The following is a 13,429-nucleotide window of genomic DNA, read 5'->3' as shown; positions in this document are numbered from 1 at the left end:
AAAGCAGGCTTCCCTCCCCACCCCAGCAGGGAGCCGGATGAGGGTCTCCATCCCAGGACCCTGGGACCATGACCTGAGCCAAAGGCAGATGCTTAACGATGGAGCCACCCTGGTGCCCCGTACACAATTTCTGTTTCAGAATAAATAAGTCCGGGGGATGAAATGTACAGCCCGGTGACTAAATTTAACAACACCGTATTGTGTATTTGAAAGTTGCTAAGGCTGAAATTATTTTTATGTTCTTTTCTTGAGGTTCATTTACTCACAGTGAAAGGTACAGATTTTACACGCACCATTCCATGAGTTTTGGCAGATGCACATACCTCGATAACCCAAACCCTAAGCAGGAGGTCGAGCTTTTCCATCACTACAGAAAACTCCCTCTTCAGTCACACCCACCCTCCCCTCCAGGCTACCACTCCTGACTCTTATCACGAAGGAATAAATAACCGAATGCCAGTCTTTTGTTATACAGCGCTCCACCAGTCTCAGTGCCTTGATCTCTCACACGCACGGTGCGCCGTACATCATCTCCATTTTGCAGGTCAGAATGTTGGGCATCAGAGCGTGTACGTAAACTGCCCCTGGTTAACAGCTACCCAGTGTAAGGGCAGGACGTGAACCGAGAAGCGGGTTTTAGACGCCCACGCGCTCAACCCGTCTCTGTGGCACTGCATCTCTGAGACGGGTCTCGGGAAGAGTCCATAAACGGTTACTTCCGAAGTATGACACATCAAAAATTCAGCCGAAATCAGTGCCACTTACAAGTTCTCAAACGTCCTTAATAACCCTTTAGGCCGTACGCATACGCCTTACTAAAGGATTCCTTTCCATCCCACTCCTCAGAAAGTGGCAGAAAGGTGTGAAAGATTGCAAATTCGGTTTTCCTGGTGAAAACCCCAGAAAGGGTGGTTCCGGTTCCAGAACCAGCGGGGGATGCCCGCAGAGGCGGTGGGGGAGGGGCCGGATCCGACGACCTTTAAAGAGCCGGGCGCTGAGCCGCTCAGGCGCTCCTTCCTCTGACGCCATAGGCAACCTCTCAGAATAGAGCGGGCACCAACGCGCTCAGCCGATGGCACAGGACACGCGTCCTGCCAACCGGATTGGACGCTGCCGCGGCAGGGCTCAGTGGGCAGTACCCGAGTTCTGTTAGTCACTCGTCCTCCGCAATGTCACCGTCTCCCTCTTCCAGACGCACCCTTACGCCTCCCTTCCCCCTTACCCGGGTGGGGTTCCCAGGCTCCTCCCCCTAGTGACTTAGCGCCTCCGCGCTCCCCCCCACCTCTCGCTCGGCCTGCGGCTGCCATGGCAACCGTACGCCGCCGCCGCCGCCTCTACACGCACGTCAGGAACTAACGGACTCAGTGGCGGCGGCGGCGGCGGCCGGTGCCCCACCCCCACCCGGACCGCCTCACCAACGGCGGGCCGACCTGCGGCACGTAAGTAATGGATCAGAGGGAGACGGGCGCAAGCAGGAGAGCAGGTGATGGGGTGTTCAAGTTGACAGCCACACCCGGTCTCCCGCTGCCGCGGCCGTGCGGCCGCACGCATCCTGGGGCGCCGTGAGGGGAAGTAGAGAACAGTGGGAGCGCGAGGCTCGCGGGGCATTATGGGGATTGTAGTTTAGCGGCTCTACAGGCTTGCGGCCTTGGTGGGATGGCCCGGACCGGCGAACTACAAAGCCCGGCGGCCCTGACCGTTGGGAAAGACCGATAAACTTTAAGCGGACCGGGCGAGAGAAAAATCTGTCTTTGTGGTGCCGGGGCTCTTGGGTGGTCGCGGAACTGGGCTCTGCGCTGGGAAAGGGAAGTGGAGGTGAGACTTGGGCTTCCCGCCCTGCCGTTTGGCCCGCCCCGGCTAACTGCGCTCGGCCCCACCCCGACGGGGCTGGGCCACCGCCCCGCCTGGTCTCAGGGATGAGCAGCCGCCCCAGCTGCAGGGCTTCGGGCCTGCGGCGTCTCTGACCCTCCCAGGTTGCTGCCTCTGGGTGCCGAACCGTATGTATGGCACGCATTTGATGTGAGACCCGAGAAACTGTTTTTTTTTTTTTTTTTTTCTTTTTTTAAACTGGCCTTTCTCCTTTCCCTAATACGTTTATTTCTAGGTATTTAATTATATTTATTCTTAAGTAGCTCAGGTGTTTGCATATTAAACCCATTAATAATTACTCAAAGGGCGTTAATGCTTAAAGATCAAGTGTAGACAAGTGTAGAAGTAGAGACCATGCTATTATATAGTAGCTGCTTTTTTTAAAACCGTTTTTCCTTTTGCATTTTATTTATTGAGGTTCAAGTTTGCAAAATGAGTACCCCTACATCCCCACTTACTAGCTTGAATATTGCCTACACATATTTTGATTCTATTTTGCCGATTAGTTTAACTTTAACTTACTAGTTTTTTTTTTTTTTTTACTAGTGAGTTTTAAAGCACAGAGTTGTCTTTTTTTATTTTTAGCAGTGGGTAGTAGTAATTATTTTCTTTGGTATTTCATTGTTCTCAGAATTATTCAGGAGCATATTTTCAGAATGAAAAATGCTATGTTCTACTTAAAAAAAAATTATTCTGCAGTACACCTTAGTCCTTAGAGTTTGCTCAGGTCCTGGTGGTAAGGAAGCCAACACAGACTTAGAAAACCTGCCTTAATTACCCTTTAGAATTTTTTCAACAGGGAGATAACCGTCCTAGAAATTAAGTATTTTATATAATATCTAGAAAAATTGTTGATAGGACAGTGGGTTTTGTGTGTGTTAGTTTTTTTTTTTTGTTTTGTGTTTTGTTTTTTTTTTAATTAGAGAGGGGGAAGGGAAGGGGCAGAGAGAGGGCTTTATCTCAGGATCCTGAAATCACAACCAGAGCTGAAACCAAGAGTCAGATGCTTAGCTGACTATACCACCCAGGGACCCCTGTCTGTGTTTTTTAAATAAGAAGACAACACAAGGCCACTACAAAATCCCCCTTTTCTCTATTACAATGAGGCTGACTTGTAAATTTTACTTCAAGTACCATTTTTGTACAAGGAGTTGGAAAGTAAATTTAAAAAGACCCTTAGGAAAAAAAAAATTGAGGCCTTAATGGCATATAGTACAGGGGTTGGAAGCATATTATTTGTTTATTCAAGATTTGTTAAGAACCTATGATATTGTAGGTGTTATGCCTGGTAGTGGTAATAAAAATATAATAGAAGATAGTCTGTGTTCTGCCTGAGCAAACAGTCATGTTTTCACAATAGTATGATAGGGATAGGTGCAAGTTGCTAAAGGAGCCCGGAATGGAAATAAACAGTAATATAACAGTAATATTTATTGAATACTTTATTTCAGGGAGGCACCGTACGGTATTTTGCATGTAGCCCATTATGTAATCCTCATAAAAATCCCTAACTACTGTTACTTAGAGTTGAAGAAACAGACTTAGAGATCTTGTTCAGAGTCATAGCTGATAAGGTTTGAACCTGGGATTACAACCCAGGTGGGTCTAATTTAAGTCATGATCTCAGCCACTGATGCCATTCTCTTGACCTGTCTAAGGAGATTGGGGGAAGTTTTTTTTGTTTTTGTTTGTTTGTTTTTTTAAAGATTTTATTTATTTATTTGAGAGAGAGAAATCACAAGTAGATGGAGAGGCAGGCAGAGAGAGAGGGGGGAAGCAGGCTCCCTGCTGAGCAGAGAGCCCGATGCGGGACTCGATCCCAGGACCCTGAGATCATGACCTGAGCTGAAGGCAGAGGCTTAACCCACTGAGCCATCTAGGTGCCCCTGAGGAAAGTGATTTTAGGCACATGGCACAACAAAAGCAAAGGATAGATTCCAGAGTTTTGTGTTTGGAAAATCCTAGGTCATTCTGATGCCTGAATCCTAGAGTACTTGCAATGTAGTTGGGGGAGAGGTTAGAAGAGAACTCGGTACCATGATTTTTTTTTTTCCCCAACATAGGGCAACCATCGAAGAATTTCAAATGTAGTGTTAATTGGGTTTGTATTTTAGAACGGTAACTCCGGCTGAAGTTTGGAGAGGGGAGAATAGAGTGGTGTAGGGAAACCAGTTTTAGGGGAAAAAAATGTACAATAGAAAAATGAAGATACATCTGAACTAAGCAATTGAGGTTATAGTAGACAGGGATTGTAGAAGGATTTAAGGGATAAAATTGATAGGACTTTAGCTGGGGGCTAGAAAGTTTTGGAACCCTAAAACAAATGATTTCTAATTTTCTGGCTAGGATGTTTGTGAGGATAGTGAAACCATTTATTTGAGAGGAGGAAAAGCAGGGTTTTGTTGGAGTTAAAGATAAAGGTCTGTTCAGTTCTGAGCATTTATTTAAAATTCCTGTGGGATACTGAGGTAAGGATGTGTTTGGATCTGGAGCTCAGAGCTTTCACGGTTGTGGGTGGGGATTTGCATGTGTGTAAGTAGTTGAAATTACAGGAGAGAGGGGATCAGCTCACATTGGAGAAATGTGTGGAAATGAAAAAGGGAAAGTTTTAATATGGAACTCTTTAGGAAGGAACAGCATTTTGGGTGTGTGTGCATGTGTGCCCACGTGTGTGTGTTGGGGCAGGAGAATGGGACCATGTTTGAAAGGAAGTGAGAAAAGCGCCTACAAATGAGACTGAGGGGTTGGGAGGCAGAGAAGAAGAATCAGAGTGAGCATGCATTAACAAATGACAAAGGAGAGGAAAAAAAGAAGCAGGAATGGAGTATCTTGTGTCTCGGAGAGGGCAAGTAAGGTAAAGATTGAAACATGTCCAGTGGATTTGGTGGCTGTAAAGTATTTCTAAACTTTGCAAAAATGAAGAGAAATGCGAGCAGAGGCTACGTGAAAAACAAGTTTAAAAAGTTTAAAAATTTTCCTTGATAATATATATATACAAAAGAAAAGAAAATAATGAGCTCCCCATGTAGTTGTCAGTTTCCTTGAGGAATGAGCACATAACCAATTTTGTTTCATCTGTTACTCCTTCCCGCAAATGGATTATCTTAAAGCTAAACTCAGATATTATATCTTTTTATCTATAATTATTTCAGTATGTATCTTGAAAATTAAGGGTTCTTGGGGTGCCTGGCAGGCTCAGTCAGTAGAGTGAGCAACTCTGCATCTTGGGGTTGGGAGTTCGAGCCCCATGATTGGGTTTAGAGATTACTTAAATAAACTTTTAAAAAAGAATTAAAACCCTGTGATATTATGCTACTTACTTAACAGTATTTCCTTACTCTGAAACTTCCAGGCATACTTCTCTTTTTAAAGAAGTTTGACTCTGAAGAAAAGAAACAGATGAGGCAGTAACTAAAAAGGGTTTGTAGGTTTTCTGTTTCTGTTTTTGTTTTTTTTAAAGACTGATAAACTATTAGGGAAAGAGGCAATAAAGAGGCAATGTTTGCAGATGTAGAAAATAAAGAGAGGAGATAGCTGATAAAGGACTCTGAACATTTAGGGAAGGATGGGATGAGGAGGGTGGAAGAATTAGTCTAGAATTAGTTATATTGTGTAAGTATCAACTAAGTGCCCACTGTGATCCTAGGCAGTGTGCTGATGTAGACAGGAGGAGAGAGGCACTGAAAAGGAGAGAAGTGAGAATATAGATAATTTATAAGTTAGAGAGTTCAAACTTATGATCTCTGAGAGGTTGATAGGAATCAAGGTCAGTTGATGAGCGGAGATTGGGTTTCAGAAAGAAGAATGGTGGAGATTTGGAATAGCCACTGTAGAAAGCTAGGATGGGTTAAGAATGGTTTTGTCAAGCTGAGATTAGAACTCCGTAATTTTCAGTGACCGCAAAACACAAGGTTGTGTGATTCCCGCCACCCCCTGAAACTTTGATTTACTATGGGAGAGCTTAAAATACTAAGGAAACCTATAGCTTAATGTGTTACTAAAGAGAAGAGAATCCAGGCCAAGAACTTATGATTGAGTATTCTTAAACAACTTTATATTTATTCATTTAACTGATAATTATTATCTATTTGTATAAATATCAGTAAAATTAGAAAGCTCCTATGGATCCTTTGGATTAGTACTTGGTACTTTATTTTCTCAACATACACAGTGGTATTCTTTTATAGAGAACATTGCTCCAAGGAACGTTTACTGACTGTGGTATAGTGGAAGGGGTCAGATACATCTGTTGTCAATTCTGGAACTACAGTTTATTTTCTATATAATCACAGGCAAGTTTCCCAACCTGTCTCCTTACTAAAAAAAAAAAAAAAAAAAAAAAAAGATAGTAATACTTACTATTTATAAGATTTTTGGGAGGGATAGGCAGTTTAACAGAGGTAAACCCTAAGTGCCCAGTGACTGAACACCTTTCTCTTCCCTCCCCCATAGCAACAATGTGCCAGGGTTGTCATTTCTGTTTGACGAGAGACCTTGTTCTGTGACTACCTGATCATATTAAGCAGATAGTTCAAGGCAGTAGGTATATTACAAAATAATGATTTGTTCTATAAAAGGATTCATCAATTACTCTTTTTTTTTTTTTTTAAAGATTTTATTTATTTGACAGAGAGAGATCACAAGTAGGCAGAGAGAGAGGAAGGGAAGCAGGCTCCCTGCTGAGCAGAGAGCCCAATGCGGGACTCGATCCCAGGACCCTGAGATCATGACCTGAGCTGAAGGCAGCAGCTTAACCCACTGAGCCACCCAGGCGCCCCATCAATTACTCTTTTAAGTGAGGCTTCCTTAAATGCCGTAAAATGGTTTTTTTTTTTTTTTTTTGTAGACCATTAATAATATTAACATCTTTGCCTTGGTTTCGTCTTCAGAGAAATTTGGAATTCTGCTGCATGATATGAGATTCCAGTAGCCTAAATTTCTTTGACTATATCATTTCTGGACTGATTTATATTATGATGTCACGGATTTTGAACCTCAGTTTATAAAATGGAAATATGTATATTTTAATGTACTCAGCATTATTTCAAACACTTTTTTCTCCTAGATAACTTTTCTCATATATGGTAGGCCTAGTGAAATACTGCCTTAGTACTTAGAGTACTTAGTAATTTAGGTATATACAGGCATTAGCTAGAAAAATTTAAGGCATAGATTGTGAGAGGAGTGAAAAAAAAAACAAAAAACCCAAAAGGAGTGTTTTCCAAGGCGAGCTGTTTAATGTCCACTAGATGTCTTTGTTTCTTTTGCTATGGATGGTTTGATTATGGCCCTATTTGAAGGTACGGAGATGGAATAAATGACCTTTTAAGTCCCTTTCCAACTTTGTAATTTAATTACTAGTTGTCCATTAATAATTGTTGACTAAAAGCTCCTGTTAAGCAGCCTGTTAAAAAGTGACTTTTATTTTTTAAGTTTTTATTTAAATTCCAGTTAGTTAGGGGCACCTGGGTGGCTGAGTCTGTTAGGTGTCTGCAGTTGGCTCAGGTCATGATCCTGGAATCTTGGAATTGAACCCCCTCATCAGGCTCCCTGCTCAGCAGGAATCTGCTTCCTTTGCCACTCACCCCGCTCCTGCTCTTTCTCTCTTTCAAATAAATAAATAAAAATCTTAAAAAAAATAAATTCCAATAGTTAACATATAATGTGCTGAGTTTCAGGTGTACAGTAGTGATTCAACACTTCCACACAATAACCGGTGCTTCACACAAGTGCATTTCGTAATCTCCTTCACCTGTTTGCCGCATCCTCCCATCTGGTGGCCATCAGTTTGTTCTCTGTAGGAAGAGTCTGTTTCTTCCTTTGCCTCCCCCTCAGCTTTTTTCCCCTTTGTTTGTTTTTTGTCTCTTGAATTCCATCTATGAGTGAAGTCATGGTATTTGTCTTTGACCTATTTCGCTCAGCATACTCATGTCGTTTCAAATGGCAAGATTTCATTATTTTTTTACAAGTGAGCTTTAGTTTGAAATTATTATTCTTTCTAATTTTTTGGGTATGAAGATATTTTTTATAAATGCTTCTGTAACTTATAATCATGTCTGTATAACTTCAGCTTCATTTCATTTATTTCAGTAGCATGTTCTTTCATTCTCTTTGATTTCTCTGTACGCGTGAGTGTCTTAAAACTTAAGTATCTTTTCCTTTCTGATGATTTTCCCCTCTTCCATTTTTCTTGGTGAATATGGGCCTTCCATATACATGGGTGTTTGCTGAATGGGGTAGGTGTTTGCTAAATAGTATAGAATGGATGATGAATGTCTGAGTGAATAGATATGATAATATTAATTGATTAAAGACTACTTGGTAAAGTAATGTGATGCAGACAGGGTTTTGAAAGGTTTCATGTAATATCTTTCAAATACCTTGAAGTTAAGACAGTAGTATGTAATTATATAGGCAATTGGAATAAAATCTAGTATTTCATCTCTACTAGCTAGCCTTTTATTTATTTTTCGGTTAGCTATATAACTTTGAAGGAGTTCATGTATTTTGAAGGAATTTGAGCGGTAGAGTATAATGACCCAACAGTGCAGGCTCTGAGTTTAGACACATCCAGGTGTAAATCCAGGCTGGGTGTTTAAATTCTTTAAAGCTTCAGCCTCCTCTTCTATTAAATGGGGGTAACCATTTTTATTTACTAGTGTGATGAGGATTAAAGGAGATAATGACTAGACAGCCATTTTTATCATATTTCCTCACGTGGAATAAACATTCAGTGAATGTTATTTCTATGTTAAAAGGGTACATAAGTACTTAAGATAAAATATATTGTTTAAGCTGCCATCTTGACACAGAATGGCAGGTATAGACATTGTCAGCTGCCTCAGTGTTGTAAAGAATTGAGTACCTGGGCAGAAATTACTGTTGTGGCTACTTCTTTAGAAACTTAAACTCTTAGAATGATCGCTTTAGATTCTTTTATTTTGTATGGACGGTCATTTGTCTGTTCCCTAAGCATTTCAGAAGTGAGCTTAGGTAAGGAAACACATGAAAAGACTTGGTTGCTACAGGCACTTTCCTGTTGTCTCTGAGTTTGTGATGGAGTCCTATTCTCCATTATTCATGGCCAGCTACAGTCCTTGAGCATATAACCCTTTATGAAGAAATGGGAGGTATTGTGGCTTTCAGAATAAACCGTTTTGGTGACTAGTATTCACATAGTGGGTTAATTTATTGCTATTAAAACATAGTTCAAAATGCGGTAATTTGAGCAGTTGTGGTTATGTGTTTTTTTAATTACTTGGATTTATAGCAGTCATTGTATGAAATAGACTGGACTTTGGTGATTTCAATAAACTTTTTTTTAAGTATGTAGAGGCTGAACATTGGTAGAATTCAACATGATACAAAATGCTTAAAATCAAGTCTGATTTGTTGTTTTGCTACCACAGTTCCAACTTGTATTATTTTGTTCACATTGCTGTAGTTGAGGCTGCTTCAGTGTTTTTGAAATAAATATTTAAGGAATTTGCAACTCCTAGAAGGAAAAGGAATATTCTGAGAGAATTGTGGAAGTGTGAAAATGAAAATAGCTTAAAGCAATATTTTTTAAAGCTTCACATACATTATAACTGAATTAGATATCACTCACTCATTCTAAAAAATTAGTTTGAAAAAAGTTTTCTTTCTCATTTTAAAACCACAACTGTGGAGACAAAAGAATTATTTGTGACATCTTAAGCAGTTTAGGCTTCTCAGTATACGCTAGTTTTTGTTTTCCCGAACATGTGCCTTAGTCTTGGTATAAGGTAAAAATCCAAGTTTGTTGGGAGAGAAAGCTCTGTGTGAGTGTGTGTGTGTGTGTGTGTGTGTGTGTGTATTGTGGGAGAATGGTAGTTCAAAAGAAAAGAAAGTGTGGCTGTAGATTAATGTAGCTGAAGAGAGATTGGAACCAGGATTTTATTTGATTCGTTAGGGTTAAATATGAGTCTTAAAGAGATAAGTCATAATTATGTAGGACCAAATGAAACAATATTCTTTCTTCTTGGTCTGAGCATGAACTTGAACAGAGCTCTTCTCATTCTGAGCATGGAACTCTCTTTGAGCAAAGAACTCTCCTTGAAGATACTAGTTGGATTGTTCTGTATAGGGCAATATTACTGGATCAGTTCAGTAGTAAATACTGTAAGAAGGTGCTGAATCCATTTTTGAATACGTGATAATCTCAGAATAAGAGAAGTATTGTCAAGCATGACATTGCTTAAAGCAGTTCATGCTTTTTTTAGATGTAACCTGACATTTTAAGTCCTAGAAACTTCTCGGGGCACCTGAGTGGCTCTGTTGAGCATCGGCCTTCGGCTCAGGTCATGATCCCGGGGTCCTGGGATCAGCCATGGCTCAGGCTCTGCCATCTGCCCCTCTCCCCTGTTTGTGTTCTCTCTCTCTCTCTCTCTCTCTGTCAAATAAATAAAATTTTTGGGAAAAAATCCTAGAAACTTCTAATTTATATTAAAGGAGATTTTTTAGAAACCCTCTATATTTCAAGATTATGGTTAAGAGTAACTAAAATTATGGTACAGCTTCTAGGAGTTTATTTGTTATTATTTTTTAATATTTATTTGAGAGAGAGAGCATGCTCTGAGAGAGAGTGTGAGTGGGGTGGGGGGAGGGGGAGAAGCAGGCACCTTGCTTAGCAATCACGACCTGAGCCCTGAGCGGAAGGCAGCCACTTAACCTACTGAGCCACCCAGGCGCTTGTAGGCATTTATAATGAAAACTGGGTCAGTTGATTTCTTGTTATTTTTGAGGAAAATTAGCTGCTCTAAACCTCTATATTAATGTTGAGTGTGGAGTAAAGATAATAGCTTATATTGATTCACTGCTCTTTATTTGCTAGGAGGGATGCTAAGATCACTTTTTTTTTTTTTTAAGATTATTTATTTGACAGAGAGAGATCACAAGTAGATGGAGAGGCAGGCAGAGAGAGAGAGAGAGGGAAGCAGGCTCCCTGCCGAGCAGAGAGCCCGACGCGGGACTCGATCCCAGGACCCCGAGATCATGACCTGAGCCGAAGGCAGCGGCCCAACCCACTGAGCCACCCAGGCGCCCCTAACATCACATTTAGTTTTTAACTTTATGATGATAAATATTGTTTTCCCTATTGTATAGATAAAGAACTAAGGCCTAGAGAAATTACACGTTTGCCTGAGGCCACAACTAAAACTTTGTGGTGGGGCGCCTGGGTGGCTCAGTGGGTTAAAGCCTCTGCCTTCGGCTCAGGTCATGATCCCAGGGTCCTGGGATCGAGCCCCGCATCGGGCTCTCTGCTCAGCAGGAGCCTGCTTCCCCCTCTCTCTCTGCCTGCCTCTCTGCCTACTTGTGATTTCTGTCTGTCAAGAAAAATAAATAAAATCTTTAAAAAAAAAAATAAATAAAATAAAATAAAACTTTGTGGTGCATACATTTATAATCCGTTTTTTCTGCTTGAAATTTTTATATTGCCTTCATACTTGAATAGTTTAGTTTGGTATACTATTCAGTGTTGCAGTTTTCCCACCCCCACCCGCCTTTAGCACTTGGAAGGTATAATTTCACTGACTCTAGGTTTCCACTGAAACCTAACTTTTGAAAAGTTAGCTGTCTTCTTTTTTTTTTTTTAAAGGTATTGTAGTATTTGTTTCTATTGCTTTTAACATTCTTTAGTTTTACTACCTTGTCTCTAGGTGTGGATTTATCTTTATTTATTTAAATAGTTATTATTGTCCCTAGATTTTGGAAATTTCTTAGTCATTATCGCCTGGGTATTTTCTCTTTTTTTCCTTCTGGAATTCATACTAGACATATCATGGACCATCTCTTTCTATTCTGCATTTCTTACCTTTGCTTACTTAACTTTGTCTCTAAAAGCTGCATTCTGGACAATTTCTTTAGCTCTGTCTTCTGGTTCCTTGATTCTTTTTTTCATCTGTGTCAAATCTGCTATTTGCTTATTAGTTCATTGAGCTTTTAATTTCAATGACTTTTTTTTTTTAATGCTACAAGTTTTGAATCTTTTTTGTATCTGCCTATTCATTTTTTAATGTGTTTTCTATGCTTTTAAATATACTTATTTTATAGTAAATAATAGGTTATGTGCTTTAGATAATAACATTATATGTTATACCATTTGACTCTGTCTTATGGTAGATTGTATCTTTTTTTTGTATCTTGAAGTTTTAGATCTAACCTCAAATTCTGTGAGGTTTGGGAAAAGAATATATGCTGTACTTTTTTTTTCCTTGAAAAGTGCCTATGGAGAAATGATGAATAAATAAACAAATTTTAACATTTCCATATAATGAGGTACTGCTCAGCTGCAAAAACATGCAACAACATGGTTGAATCTCAGAAGCATTTTCTTAATGAAAGAAGCCAAACACCAGAATACACACTGAGTGATCTATTCATGTCACATTCTAGAATAGACAAAACTATGGTATGTGAACAGAAGAATACATCATGGGGGTAGAGACTGACTGCAGAGTGGCAGGAAGGAGTTTTCTGGGGTGATGGTAATGTTTTATATGTCACAGTGGTGGTGGATATGCAACTATACATTTTTCAAAAGAAATCAAATCCTACAACTTAAAAGTTATAGCTCAATAAAACTGATTTTTAAAGCTCAGGTAAGGGGTACCTGGGTGACATAGTCGGTTAAGCATCTGACACTTGGTTTCAGCCCAGGTTGTGATATCAGGATTGTGAGATCTTGTCCTCTTTGGGGTTCTGCACTCAGCATGGAATCTGTTTGAAATTCTCTCTCCCTCTTCCTCTGCCCCCCCCACCAACTTGTGCATGTGTTCTCTATCTCTCAGATAAATCAAATCTTTTTTTTTTTTTTTTAAGATTATTTATTTATTTATTTGACAGAAAGAGATCACAAGTGGGCAGAGAGGCAGGCAGAGAGAGAGAGAGAGAGAGGAGGAAGCAGGCTCCCTGTCGAGCAGAGAGCCCGATGCGGGACTCGATCCCAGAACCCTGAGATCATGACCCGAGCTGAAGGCAGCGGCTTAACCCACTGAGCCACCCAGGCGCCCTCAGATAAATCAAATCTTAAAAAAAATTTAGAAAGCAGGCAAAACTCATCAAGGATCCTTTTGGAATGCTGTAAATGTTCTGTGTTGTGATGTGGGTGTTACCTGGATGCCCTAGTGTTAAAATTCATTGAGCTATACATTTAAGACTTTTGTACTACTATATAAGTTATATACTTCAATAAGAAAATGCAAAAGGAAAAAATACTCTAGAGAAAAATCAGAATATAAATTGGAGAAAATCTTGAAGGAAGTAGAGCCAGAGGACAAAGAGATGGAAAATAAGAGAGAACGGGTAAGAAAATGGGAGGACCAACCTAGGGTCCAACATCTGAATGAAAGGTGTTCCAGAAAAAAACAAAAAATGGAAAGAAATCATCAATGGAATAATTCAGACATTTTCCTAAAATTAAAGACATTAATTTCTAGATTGAAAGAGTCCCAAATAGACCACTTCAAATACATCATCAACAATTTTTGAAAGCCTGTGTGAAAGAGAAGATCCCACAGACTTTCAGAAAGGGGAACAA

General features: G+C 40.1%; 1 protein-coding gene across 5 annotated transcripts in view; it reads left to right on the top strand.

Moving 5' to 3' along the window:
• Positions 1–1,058: 1,058 nt before the first annotated feature.
• The window catches only part of KATNAL1 (katanin catalytic subunit A1 like 1), an 88,280-nt gene continuing 75,909 nt past the window's right edge, over positions 1,059–13,429 (top strand). The window contains exon 1 of one of the 5 annotated variants that reach the window (XM_045069565.1): positions 1,059–1,439. The gene's annotated coding sequence lies outside the window, so the exon portion shown is untranslated. Of the gene's footprint in view, positions 1,440–1,598; positions 1,816–1,874; positions 2,020–5,269; positions 5,290–13,429 lie in introns of those variants that run through there. The other 4 variants (XM_004774809.3, XM_004774811.3, XM_004774810.3 and 1 more) reach the window with 4 other exon arrangements.

The sequence above is a fragment of the Mustela putorius genome, unplaced genomic scaffold, assembly GCF_011764305.1.
Source record: "Mustela putorius furo isolate JIRA1106 unplaced genomic scaffold, ASM1176430v1.1 tig00003942_pilon_pilon_pilon, whole genome shotgun sequence".
NCBI lineage: Eukaryota > Metazoa > Chordata > Mammalia > Carnivora > Mustelidae > Mustela > Mustela putorius.
The sequence above is the reverse complement of the archived record's forward strand: the minus strand, read 5'-3'. Positions and strand labels throughout refer to the sequence as shown.